Raw genomic sequence first — 13,641 nt, forward strand, 5'->3', positions numbered from 1 at the left:
ATTAGTCAGGTTTCTTCCTGAATGCAAAGCCATATTGTAATTTTGTTATCTGATGGGCCGTTTCCATCTCCAGCCACTCAGCTTGAAAAAGCTGTTGTTTTTCACTCACCTGGGGAGACTAGCTCTTCGAACACATGCTTGATTAGATTGTGTGCATGACCTTGTGTTACAAGACCAGGTCATTACCCATTACACTACACTGCTGCCCCAGTCACCTTACTGAGACAGGTTTCAGCACAGACAGTATCATCAGCCAGTGCTAAGATGGAGCATCTGTGATGAGAGGCATTAGAGGGGGTTTGCAGACTGTAATACAGAAAAGACTGGGCAGGTACATTCCTTACATTCATTGCTATAATCACCAGCTCCACCTCTCCATAGTACAGTACATGCCATTCAGAGCGAACCATGTGCTAAAAGTTATTTGATGTATCCAGTTCACTCTACTCTTTCTTCTGATTACTTTATGGGAAGTACAAAATTGGAATATGCTCAGTTTGAAAAAGACTTTGGTTTGGGAGTAATGGTTGATCAAAGCCTTTCAGGTTCTAGGCACTGTGCTGTAGCAGTAAAAAATGTGTAGGGGACATGCCGGTACATCTCATAGTGGGGCACCAAACTGTAGAAGATATACATTAATATCCTCACAGGTGGTGCCAGCATTTTATAATCAGTCTCATTAATTAAATATACAGTACCGGTCAAAAGTTTTAGAACACCCCCATTTTTCCAGTTTTATTTACATTTAAGCAGTTCAAGTCCAGCAAATGACCTGAAATGGTACAAAGGTAAGTGGTAAACTGCCAGAGGTTTAAAAAAATGTTTAGGTTACCAAAAACTGAAAAATAATGTAAATTTCAGAGTTATAAAAAAAGGCCTTTTTCACGGAATAAGTAATGGGTTAACAACTTTCAGCTTTTCTGCAGCAATGGAAGTAAATTAAGCCTTGAAAGTTGATGCAAACAATTCCTACAGGTGTCCCAACTTTCGGTGATTACTTACAAACCCTCTGTCTGTATAAAATCAGTGTTGGAACAGACTGTATTACTATACTCTCTGAAGCATTATTTGGACAATATTGCACTGCAGGAAGTAGTATATTGCTATCATAATGGCAAGAAAAAGGCAATTAACAAAGGAAGACAAACAGACCATTATAACCCTTAAAAGTGTAGGTTTTTCCTTTAGAGAAATTGCAAAGAAAGCCAAGGTATCAGTGAGTACAGTTTCCTACACTATCGAAAGGCACTTGGAAACTGGAGGAAAATCTGACAGGAAAAGTTCCGGTTGACCCAAAGCCACAATAGAATCAGAAGACAAATTTTGGAGAGCCAGCAGCTTGCGTGATTGGCGGCTCAAAGAACTACAGCTTCAAGCACAGCTTAACAGTAGTCAAAGTAAGAAAGTCTCAGTTTCAATCAGAGAAGACTTCGAGCTGCAGGTTTGACAGGACAAGTGGCAGTACGAAAGCCATTACTGAAATGGCTAAATAAGTAAAAGAGGCTTGCCTGGGCCATGAAAAACGGACAGTGGACTACTGAAGACTGGAAGAAGCTCTTATGGACTAATGAATCAAAATCTGAAATCTTCGGTTCATCAGGGTTTTTGTAGGCCGTCAAGTAGGTGAAAGGATAGTTCCTCAGCATGTGACACCAACTGTCAAACATGGAGGAGGAAGCATGATGGTCTAGGGCTCTATTGCTGGATCCAGAGTTGGTGACTTGCACAGAGTGACTGGTACCCTGAACCAAAAGGGCTACCACAGCATTTTGCAGCGCCATGCAATACCCTCTGGTCAACGCCTAGTTGGTCAGGGGTTCATCCTACAGCAAGATAATGACCCAGAACATACCTCCAGGCTATGTCAGAGATATCTTAGAAGAAAAGAACAAGATGGTAAGCTTCAAATCATGAAATGGCCAGCACAGTCTCTGGATTTAAACCCCATTGAGCTGGTTTGGGTTGAATTGCACAGAAGGGTGAAAGCAAAGCAACCTACAAGTGCAACGCATTTGTGGGAACTTCTGCAACAGTGTTGGGAGGATCTTTCCAAAAAATATTTGATTTCCATTGTAGAACAAATGCTACAAGTGTGTTCAGCTGTTATATCTGTAAAAGATGGCTACTTTGATGAGTCAAAAAATTAGAATAAATTGTGTTAAACAGAACGATTCCATGATTTCTTTTTTTATCTCCAAATGTTTATTTGCACTATGCTTCAATTTCAGAGTACATTGAGACAACTGTGTAAATTTCAATAAAAACTGGGAAAATGTTCTAAACCTTTTGACCGGTAGTGTACAAAGTAGAAATTGGCAACTTAAATTAATAATTAAATTAATTGTTATTAAAATGACAAATTAATAGTCAATCTTAACCAAATCATAATATCATGCATTCAGCTAATACTAAATTAATATAAATGATTTAGCTAAGACGTGAAGGTATTTTAAGTTCTTTTGATTAGTAGCCGCTGACTCAATTCAACACTAGAGTAATATCAATACACACACCCGTGTAAATATAATAAAGTTTATTAAACACAAAGTACCGAAAAGGGCAAAGCACAATTCTCTACAATAATGTATAATAAACTATGTGAGTGCACATGTGTATGGATGTTGTGTGTGCGTGTGTGTGCACATGAGTATGTGTGTGAGGAGTGTTGGACGTTCTCCTACGTGGGGGTTATGTACCGTGGACATGTGTTCGCGGACAACAAAGGAACAATGGAGGAGTTTTTGAAACTAGACAAAGCTAGCGGAAAAAAAACAATGGCGCATGGAGCATGCCAAACAGATGAAGGATAATGGTTATATGGCTACCGGTGTGCGTTTGTAAAGATCAACATGCCATGTTATGATCAGTTAGTAATTAAACAGATCACATGCAAGATCTCTTCTGTGTGTGATTTATATTAACACTAATGCAGCGCAGTGGATGGCTTAAGAGCCGACCACAACAGAATGGTAACAAGGAGCATTCACATTAATCATTAAACACAATAACCGTTAGCATCGTCATGTACATTTAGTCGCAAATATTACTAAATTCAGTCTGTTGCTAAATATACTATGCCCAGAGTTACAGCCTTACTTGAGTCCTTCACATTGGGTTGGTTGTTAGAGTGTTTCCTGGTTTCCAGACTGAAGTCTGTGGTGAAAAAGGTGAAGCCATTCACCCTTTTCTGGCTCTAAAACATGCAGCCTGGTCCTTGTCGCATGCCTCATGGAACTTACTCTACAGGATGCATCAGTCGTGCGTGGCTCTCCCGGTTCTTTGACCACCGCTCACAGGAGCACTTCGGAGCACCTCATTCCTCCTGCAGCCGGTAGCTGAGGGTATGAGAAGGGTCCAATTGCAGACCTCCTTCCTGAGGCCCCTAGTTCTGTGAGCCAATGGGGGTTGAGCATGACCTCCATCCTGAGGTCCCCAGTTCTGTGAGCCAATGGGGTTAGTAGTAGGATCCTGACGAATGAAGTACGTCACTTCCTTTACTACAGTATAAAGTCACGAAAAAAGGCGCGTACCGCCACTTTGGATTTTGGAAATGTTACGAAGATGGAAGAAAGATTAACCTGTTATGTAATGGTAGAATAAAATTGTTTGGAACCATCAATGTAATGGAAGTTCGTGGAGCTTCAGTGCTCCTACTTATCCCCTGTAGTTTGGAATGATTGAAAAGTCACTCATACATATTAATATTTTAATGATATGAATACATGGGTATTTGTTTTTACGCATCAATAATTATTTTAATAACTAATATTGATGTATTTTAATATTTGTAATATATATTACAGTATATATAGTCTTCATATATTTATAATTAGATTTGTAATATATAGTTTTCATATATAGTTTTCAGCCTGTTCTCATTGGCTCATCTGTTCCAGAGAGAGATAAGTATTGGGAAATCTTAATGGAATTGAAAAACATTGTCGAGCTTTGTGTATCACATACATTTAGTGACTACACTCTTCAATATTTGGCCTGTAAGATTTCTGACCACAGGCAGCTCCTACAGGAAGTCTTTCCCAACTTACAATTATGCCCTAAGCATCATTTTATGGAACACTATCCTCATTTGATCAAGTGTTTTGGTCCTTTGGTACATCAGTGGACAATGAGGTTTGAGAGGAAGCATAGAGTGTTCAAGAAAATAGTTAATGATACACACAATTTCAAGAACAGTTTGAAGACCTTTGCCAACAGACACCAAAAAATGATGGCGTTTTACCTGTCTATCTCAAGGTTTTTTAAGCCATCTGTCCAAACCACTAAAGTGGAATCTGTCTTTGTTGATTCGTTGCCCAAAGACACACATTCATTCATATCACGTATCACAGGAAACAATACAGTATACCGAACAAACCAGGTTACCATTGATGGCACCCAATTTGGTGTTGGCATGTTTTTATGCACCGGGCTAGTTGGTGCCTTGCCTGAGTTTAAGGAAATCAAGAATATACTACTCATTGCAGATGAGGTCTTTTTCATCCTGAAAAGCTTTGAGTCATGGTTTGTTGAGCATTTGCGCTCATACGAGCTAACGGTAGACCAGAGAAAAGGGTATACTGGGAGACCTGTCTGCAGACTAACTGACCAAATGCCACTGACTGCTTACAAAGTGGCAGCCAGACTAATCCTCACCACTAAGCAGTTCATTCCTGTTTCAGAGACAGAGTAGCAGTGTTCCTCTCCTGCAGCTCATTCACAGCAGTGACAACTGGAAGGTGTTGGCAAGCAAGCTCTATCAGATCCTCACTCTGCTGTAGCAAGACTGAGGTATTATTATTTTCAAACCCATAATCCAAATCTTTTCTTAGTTGTGTGGCTTGCAAAAATCACAGATGTGTGTCAGTTACTGGGGTATAACCCTCAGTTTCCAGCAACATAAACATTTTCATGACACCTTTTAGAAGTGAAACACTACAGAAGCCACTTCTCCTGTTTATTACAACTCGTTTTTCAAGGCTGAGGTATTGTAAGGTATTACAATATTTTGTACTTATATGGCAAACCTGAACATAATGTAGTACTTCACCATAAGCCTAAAGAGGTACCACTTGTTCTTATTTTCGGTATATTAAAGGCAGACTCTCATGGCCTCATTTTTCTCATGGGTTTTGGTCATGTGAATATAGACAAACATTAAGGCAAAGCTAAACTGCTAACCTGTACCTTCATTCATTTGGGAGCAAGTTTGCCTAACATCTTTATCAACAACGAAATCTTGTGGGTATTATTTCTCTGCTGGTATGACTGATGACTTGGGCAGAGGGTTGCATAATGTGCCTGTGATGCACCATGATTAATATCCTATAATGCTATAGTGTGTGTTCTCTGAGTTGCAGGTTTGTGCTGGCAGCTAAAATGGCAACAGTAGGTGGTCTCAAACTAAGGGTCATCCTTGACAATCTCAATGCCGAGATACTTAGCTTGCCCTCACGTCCTGAGACGCTCAGTAGCCTCATTCAGGAGTTGAAAGACAAGCTCAACCTTACCTTTGATTTTCGCCTACAGTATGAAGACCCAGAATTTGACAATGCTCTATGCAATCTAGTAAATATAGAAGACCTGCCATCCAAGGCATCTGTCAAAATAGTCAAAGTAGTTGATTCAGATCTGAGCTCGACAAGCACAGATGGCACATTGCCACTGTCAGATGCTACGTCACCTGAGCGTCTGTCCAGATGGCCTCAGGTCTTCCAAGTTCCAGCATTCTCATATGAGGTAGAATTTGCATTAACCATGGACAATAGTGTATATGAGAAGGAGGGAAAGACCCTGATCATGAACAGGGATCAGAAGCATAACATACTTGATGTCATGGCTGCTGAGATGTATAAACATAAAGCATATCCCAGTTCTAAGGAGATTACCAAGGCTGCAGAAGCCCTTGTGAAGAAACACCCATGCCTGAAGGAGAAAGGATGTGAAGGTGGATATGCTGCATGGACAAACAGTCTGCGCTTCAAGATGTGTAATTACAGAACAAAACTAAGCAGAGCTGGAATAAAAGATGTGGCTGTTAATGCAGGAAAGTGCCGCAGAGTGAATCCAGAGGGTGATGCAGCCCGGGCCAACATCAAGCGTGCAAGAAGAGGTGAAATAAACTTCCTCCCAAATTTCCCTCAGGGTGAGAGTGCAGAAACCCTGGAGGCTCAGAGGCAAGCAATGGTTGAGGAGTATACCAAGAAGGACAAAGACATGATGGTCATCAGTCAGCACATGCAGAGGACCTTTGCACTCTGGCGCGAAGAGATTGTCAACTCAGTACCTCCCATTGCAGAATTGAAGTCACGTTGGCCAGCCTTGTTTGCTGAAGCTCAAGTGAGTAAAAGATTGAATACTTAAATAGTCATGATTTGTTTAATTTGGCATTGCCAGCACTAACAATTTTTGTGTGCTGTGCACTAGTGGTGTGCAGTTTGATTCTCTTTGCTGAACCAATGCATTTGAACTGTTTGATTGGATGAGTTGTATCTTTCAAGTTTTCAATTCACGCTCGCTCATCAACTTTCACTGTACGGCGCCATTTGGAAATGAAAGTTGATGAGCATGCATGATTAAAAAAAAAAAGGTTAGACTCATCCAATCGAACAGTTTCACAAAATTTGTTTCACAAAAAAGTCAAACTACACCACTAATGTGCATGTATTTTATTCTATTTTGCAGCTTTATCAGGAATTGCACAGGATCACTAATCAAAACCTGCCCTATGTTTTCTTCGCTGCACTTGACAAGCAGACACCACAACTGCTCAGACTCTACAAACAACGGAAGACTGGAGCCCTGGGAGAAAAGATGAGAGAAATTTTAACTGCATATGAGGAGCAAATAAGTACAGTGTTCCCTGTGAACATATGTTAATGGTAGAGTGACATTTGTTATTTTTTGCTATATACTTAAAGGGGAACTGTCACATCAATCATACATGAATCTATTTTGTTCATCCTCACAATGCATTCACATTACCAAACAAATCACAATGATTGGACTCATTGTTGTCCTGAAATCCTACTTGCTTTAATCTGCTTTGGAAACACGCACGCAATGCCTTTTGATGGTGTTGTCCTTAAAGCCCCACGGAACATGTCTTCTAATTGCCTTCTAATTAGGTTAATTTTCCCAGTTGTTGGATGTAAGTTGGGCTGTACTATCCTCGGGTATTGCTGACGTAAGCAATACCCTCACCAATCAGAAGCGCATTAGCTATCGTTATCCTCCAAACACTGCGGGTAGCCATAGCAATCAAGCATGCTCATTAGAAAATAACAACCACTCCCGGACAGTCCTCAGAAACATCTGATTAGCCAGTGCAGCTGTTTTATTTTCCAGCTATGTTCCCTGGGGCTTTAATTTCCGAAGCCGCTGAGTGAGCCACAGCAACAGCGCTGGTTATGCGGGTTTATAGCCTACTACAATGCTCATTCACGTGCGTCCAAATTGATGTTCATTTGTGATTTATAGATGGAATAATGCTTACTGTATGTCCATTTAGGAAAATGTGCTTACGTGCAAGTTGAAGATGACATTCAAGTACATTTTTGTAAATGAGGCCCTTGGTGTTTACTTATGTCCTACAGGATGAGAATGACATCTGTGCAGATAGAACAGTAGCCCTGGCTGGCCTCCCAGTCTGCCTGAAAGAGGACTCTTCAGAGGTCTTCAAGACATGCAAAGTAATTTATCCCCCTTCACTATTGGCTCATTGAGTTTTCCAATTGTCTCTCCCTTTTGTACAGCTTTTTTCTCTCACCCCTTTTGTGTATTATGGTTCTTAGCATGTCTTTTTTGTCTGTTTTTTGTACAGTGTGGGGTAAGCTGGTTTGCCTGTAATCTGTCCTTAAATGGGAGGTTCACTGAAATAACAATTTCCCAGTCATTTTCTTATCTGATAAGCAGTTCATACAAGGGTTGCTGCAGTCTCCCACTTGTCAGATAGTTGTTTATGGCCTGTAGGCTACCCCACAAACAGTCCATTGAGGTCCATTCATTCGCTACACACTTGAATTCAACAAACCGACGTTCAACTTGCACATTTTTCATCTGTCGGAGACGAGGGGAAGCAGTGGTACACATTTTCTTCTGAGAGTGTCTTGGCCTTTAAAAATGGAATCCTAGGGGCCCTACATAAACAACTATCTGACAAGTGGGAGACTGCAGCAACCCTATAAACTGCTTATCATGTAAGAAAATGACTGGAAAATCTTTTTGGTGAACCTCCCCTTTAATGTTTCACTTCTTGTTCCTGTCTGGGAGAATAACCTTGAATTCATTAATGCAAAATGAATGTGTCAGTGGTGGATCAACATGAAGAAATCGTAGTTAGTTGTTCTTGAGAATGAGGTTGTGATGACTGTTGGATCTTGGCCAGATGCGTTGATGGTCCTGTATGGCTTGATGTATGCTCTCCATTTGAGCTATCCAAAGAAGTTGAGGGGCTTTTTTGATTTCATGCAAATGGTGTTATTAAATCTTGAAGATGGCAGCAAGCAACTTGCTCCTAAGTTGCAAGCCTTGAAAAACGAGTTGTAATAAACAGGAGAAGTGGCTTCCGTAGTGTTTCACTTCTAAAAGGTGTCATGAAAATGTTTATGTTGCTGGAAACTGAGGGTTATACCCCAGTAACTGACACACATCTGTGATTTTTGCAAGCCACACAACTAAGAAAAGATTTGGATTATGGGTTTGAAAATTTAAACTTGAATTTTAGGTTTAAGCATGCCATTTATCAAATAGATGATTGATAATGATGACCATGATGATTGTTAATGATGACCAACATTTCAGAATTTGATCTTTTCAGTTATCTGGATGACCATAATCCTACTTCATGAAACATCTCACTAATGAGCTGACCTACCTTTGACTTTCCCGTCACATTTAAAGTGTATGTTTTATGTTTAAGGCATTGATGTTAATGACATTTCACTAGTTTTTTCAACTTTTTCACATCATGTTTATGGTTTAAAGGACTGAGAATTGGAGTTAAAGGAATTGGCCAGAGTGCTAAGACCCCAGGTTAATTTGTCTATGTCTATGTCGAGATGTAAATCAGCCATGATTTTTGTTCAGCTCACCCCCTCTCGCCGTGTACGCGCGTTCTGAAAATTGGTTTGCCAGCCATTGACATCCATTCTATTCCAAATGAGTGTTTCTGAACTTCTCTATATATGCCAATTCTTGTAAATTGTTTGTTTGGGCCACAATAAAACATTTTCACCATGGATAAATGTGCTGTCTGCAACTTGCTCATGACTGATGAAAAATGGCAGATCAAATTAATGGTTTACCTGATTCAAGGTTGAATTTCTGTTTTTTTTTTGTGGACTGCAACATTGTTTTCAGAAGGTTTGTAGGCAAGCTGCTTTGGAGTTAGTTGAAGTGTATTTTCTTGCTTTAGACCACATATCCCATAATGCCCCTGTACCAGCCCTGTAAAGTTGATACTGGTAGGTCATCAGAAACTTCTGTAAAATGTATTTCATTGCACACAAAAAAACTGTCTAGGCCAATGAAAAGCATGCAGTAAAAAGTAGGGGTATAAGAAAATATCGATACACTTGAGTTTCGCGATATTATTTCTTGCGATACTGTATCGATTCTCAAAAACACTGTATCGATTTTTAATTAATAGTTTACATGCAAAGATTTGTGGCAGAGAGTGGTTCATTTTATGTTGTGTTTAAACCCCCGACCGCTAGATGGCAGTGTTGTAATCTATCTTCAGCCATTTGACTCTTCCACTACAACATAACAACGTAAACTGGGTCTCAGCAGCTGTGCCTAGCAGCCAAGCTTTAGCTAGCATCAGTCAGAGCCTGAGGAAAAGAGAAATTCTGCTAGCGTGTCGCGATTATACGTCTTAAAATCTTTACTTTTGTAACTTTCTGGGGAACTATGGGGAAGTGTAAGTTTAACAATACGTGGTTGGAGAAAAGCATGTTTAGTGCTTGGTTGAAACCAGTGGAGGGGAACATTTTTGAAGCCTGCTGCACCTTATGAAAGAAAAGTTAAACTAGGAATATTGGGGGTAAAGGCTTTAGAATTGCATGGTCATTCAGAGAAACACAAGACCCAAGTGAAAAACCAACAACAAACACTTGCCATCTCTTCTGTGTTCACCCCTGCAGCCTGCTTGAGAATACTTTGTGTACTAAATGTTGCAAAGAAGTATAATCTTGAGTATATTTTCCTGATGTGTAGGCCTATACTTGTTCAAAAGTGAACAAAGTAGGCTTTCTTATTTTAAGAAAGAATGCTATATTAGAGTGCTTATAAAACTTTATGGGGTCCAACTTTTCAAAGTTTCTTTATTCATGTAGTAGGATGATAGGACAGCGCCTTATTCCCAAATTCCCCTCCTCTGTCAGTGAGAATTCTTTTAAGAGCTCCAGTCTTTTCTTTCTGCTAGTATGGCCGTGAAATAGGTATTAGACTTTAAAAAGGTCTTTAAAAGTCTTAAATTTAACTTGTTGAAACCTGCAGGAACCCTGCTGAGACAGGAAGTAGCGTAAGGGCGCACTGCTAACGTTAGTATTAGAAAAAAATCGCAAAATGTATCGCCTTGCTTACAGTATCGCAATATATCGCAATATATTGAATCGTAACCCCTGTATCATGATATGTATCGTATCCCCAGATTCTTGTCAATACACAGCCCTAGTAAAAAGTGAATGTTAAAGGAAATCTGTTGCCTCAAACTGACAATTGCTACTTACGGAAGAGGATTAGGTGAGATTAAAGTTGAGATTGGGATTTGGGCCTGAATTTAAACGACTTGCGATATGATCGCAATATGCTCCTGCTATCATTCTCTCCGCGTTCCTCCGCACCTCCGGAGAGAATGATGCAGGAGCATATTGCAATCATATCGTTTAAATTTGCATGTCGCAATCATATCGTTTAAATTTGGGCCTTCGTCTCAAAATTCACATTTTATTTTTATTTTCTGTGCCCCTAATCCTCTTCCTACTTCTCTTCCAACCCAATTCTCTTTCTACTTGTAGTTTTTGAGTCAACATGACTAAAATGATTCAAGGCAATCGGTTTCCTTAAATCATTCAAGTTAAGTGTCAACTGAGTATTGAGTTAGTAGAACTTAAATTGAATACTTCGACTGAATGTAAGGCAAGAGATTTTCTGCAAATTGATTACATTGAGTTAAATAAAGGCAGTCAAGTTACTCTCACATGGTTTGAAAGAGTCTTCTTCAATTGATGTTATTGAGTATAGAAAAATGATTAAATTGAGTTAAATAAAAGCAGTCTACTCAAGTTACACTCACTTTGTTTGGAAGAGTCTTCTTCATTTGATTTTTTTGAGTATAAAAAAATGATTCAATTGAGTTAAATAAAAGCAGTATACTCAAGTTACACTCAATTTGTTTGGAAGAGTCTTCTTCAATTGATTTTATTGAGTATAATAATAAATAAATGCGTTACCAGTACTCAGTAATATTAAGTAGTACCTTATTGATCAAAATGAGTAATCTTTACTAAGTCACATAAGTATAGGTAAAAAGAACAGCTCTGGTTGAACTTACTTATATGAAAGAGTTGGATATACTTGAGCAATATGAGTTAGCCAACTCAAATGGTTCAAGGCAATCGGTTTCCTTAAATGGTTTGAGTTGAGTTAACTTGTCAGGTTTTACAGTGTACTCACTACGAACGTTCATTTTTCAGTGGATTTGTCATCTCTTAGCGTGTATTTCATCTCATAAAACCCACGTTTTCAACGTGCAAAAATGCCAAGTTACTCACACATACGAGACACACACTGTCTATAACTCATTCATTCAAACTGGCAAAATCTTGGCCTGCCATTAAAAGTATTGATATCAAAATGACACCAGGTTACTGTACTACAAACAATATAGGCTTGTGATTTGAAACAATTGAGGAAACATTGGGTAGCATTACTTTGGAATACAGCTTATTTAATTTTGGTGAGGCAAGATAGCCTGTATTGTTTGTAGTACAGTAACTTGGCGGCATTTTTATAGCAATAATGGCTGGGCTAGATTTTGCCAGTTTAAATGAATGAGTTATAGACAGTGTATGTATTGTATGTGTGAGTAACTTGGCATTTTTGTGCGTTGAAAAGTGTTTTTTATGAGATCGAGATATACAAGAACTGGAGAAAGCTTTCATTTACCGGTTCCATGGATTCCTATGACGAAGCTCCAGAGTGCGATCAAAATTGTCAAGTGCGACTAAACATTTTCATTAGTCGCACCAGTACGCCTGACGTTTAGCAGGTCTCTGTGTGTGTATGTGTGTAGCGTTAGTTTTTTTCCCCAGCCGCATTCGGTGAAGACCCGCCCCTACTCTGCCTCTGATTGGCTCTGACCCTGATATTCTTCTTCGCTGAATGCGGGTGGGGGAAAAAAAATAGTGATGAGCAGATCACAGTTATATCCGCGGGCACCGCGGATCAGGCGGGCCAAGTCATAAAAATTAACATTCTGATTAATAGCAGATGGGTTACAGGTGGGTGAAATAATACATCATTAATGAGGAAAATATGAATTACATTCTCTAAAATGTGAACATATTTTAAGCTTCATTTTTCATCAGGCACGAATTAGCACACCAGACCCTCACTGTGGCATCCATTTGTCTTAAGCAGCAATGGTGGCAAAAAAGTTCCAAGAGAAAATTAAAAGAGGAGAATTTAAAAAAAATAAATAAATAAAAAAGGAAAAGTTCCATGTGGGAGTGATTTAGTGAAATACGAGTCAAGTGCTGGGTATGTCATATGCAACAGCTGCAAAATAATGAGAAATGACGTGTGATCGGGTGCGGGTCTCTAAATCGGAGAAAATAATTTGTACGGGCGGGTGGATGATTTATGCGTGTGGATTCGGATGACTTCTGATTTATTTATTTGACTTTGTCAAGCACTTTAAACATCAGCACTTTTTACGTTTATTTTTTAAACAATTGAGGTTATTGCGATTTCTTGTTTGTGCTGTGATTTAAATAAAGAAAAAACATTTATCTGCACCTATTCCTGTTTACAATCATTTACATAATGTGTTAAGAAATTACCAATGTGTATGGGAACTGACAAAAAAGGTAATGTTTAAAGGAGTAACATGGTGGTTGAATGTGACACTTCCCAGTTGTCTTTAGGCAACAACAAAACAAATGTGCATAATTTTTTTATTATGCAGTCATTTCAATGTACTTTAAAACGTATTTTTCTAAGCCTAAATTTCCCACTATAAATGGTAAATGGTAAATGGACTGCATTTATATAGCGCTTTTATCCAAAGCGCTTTACAATTGATGCCTCTCATTCGCCAGAGCAGTTAGGGGTTAGGTGTCTTGCTCAAGGACACTTCGACACGCCCAGGGCGGGGTTTGAACCGGCAACCCTCCGACTGCCAGACAATCGGTCTTACCTCCTGAGCTACGTCGCCCCTAAAAGTTCACCCGAACCGTCTGGGCGTGGTAATGAGAACTGTCAGTTAGCTATGATTGACAGACCGTGCCCTGTTACCATAGCTACCCCCATGATATGCGCTCTTTTTTGGAGACTGAATTTTCACAAGCTAGCTAGCTTAGTAATATATCAAGTATCGATAGATAGCTAAGGTAAGGACGTTGACTTATATCCAATTAT

At 39.3% G+C, this 13,641-nt stretch overlaps 1 protein-coding gene across 1 annotated transcript in view; it reads left to right on the forward strand.

Moving 5' to 3' along the window:
* The window catches only part of LOC135257879 (saccharopine dehydrogenase-like oxidoreductase), a 385,462-nt gene that overhangs the window by 261,543 nt on the left and 110,278 nt on the right, over positions 1 to 13,641 (forward strand). The window lies entirely within an intron of this gene.

The sequence above is a fragment of the Anguilla rostrata genome, chromosome 6 (assembly GCF_018555375.3).
Source record: "Anguilla rostrata isolate EN2019 chromosome 6, ASM1855537v3, whole genome shotgun sequence".
Taxonomy (NCBI): Eukaryota; Metazoa; Chordata; class Actinopteri; order Anguilliformes; family Anguillidae; genus Anguilla; species Anguilla rostrata.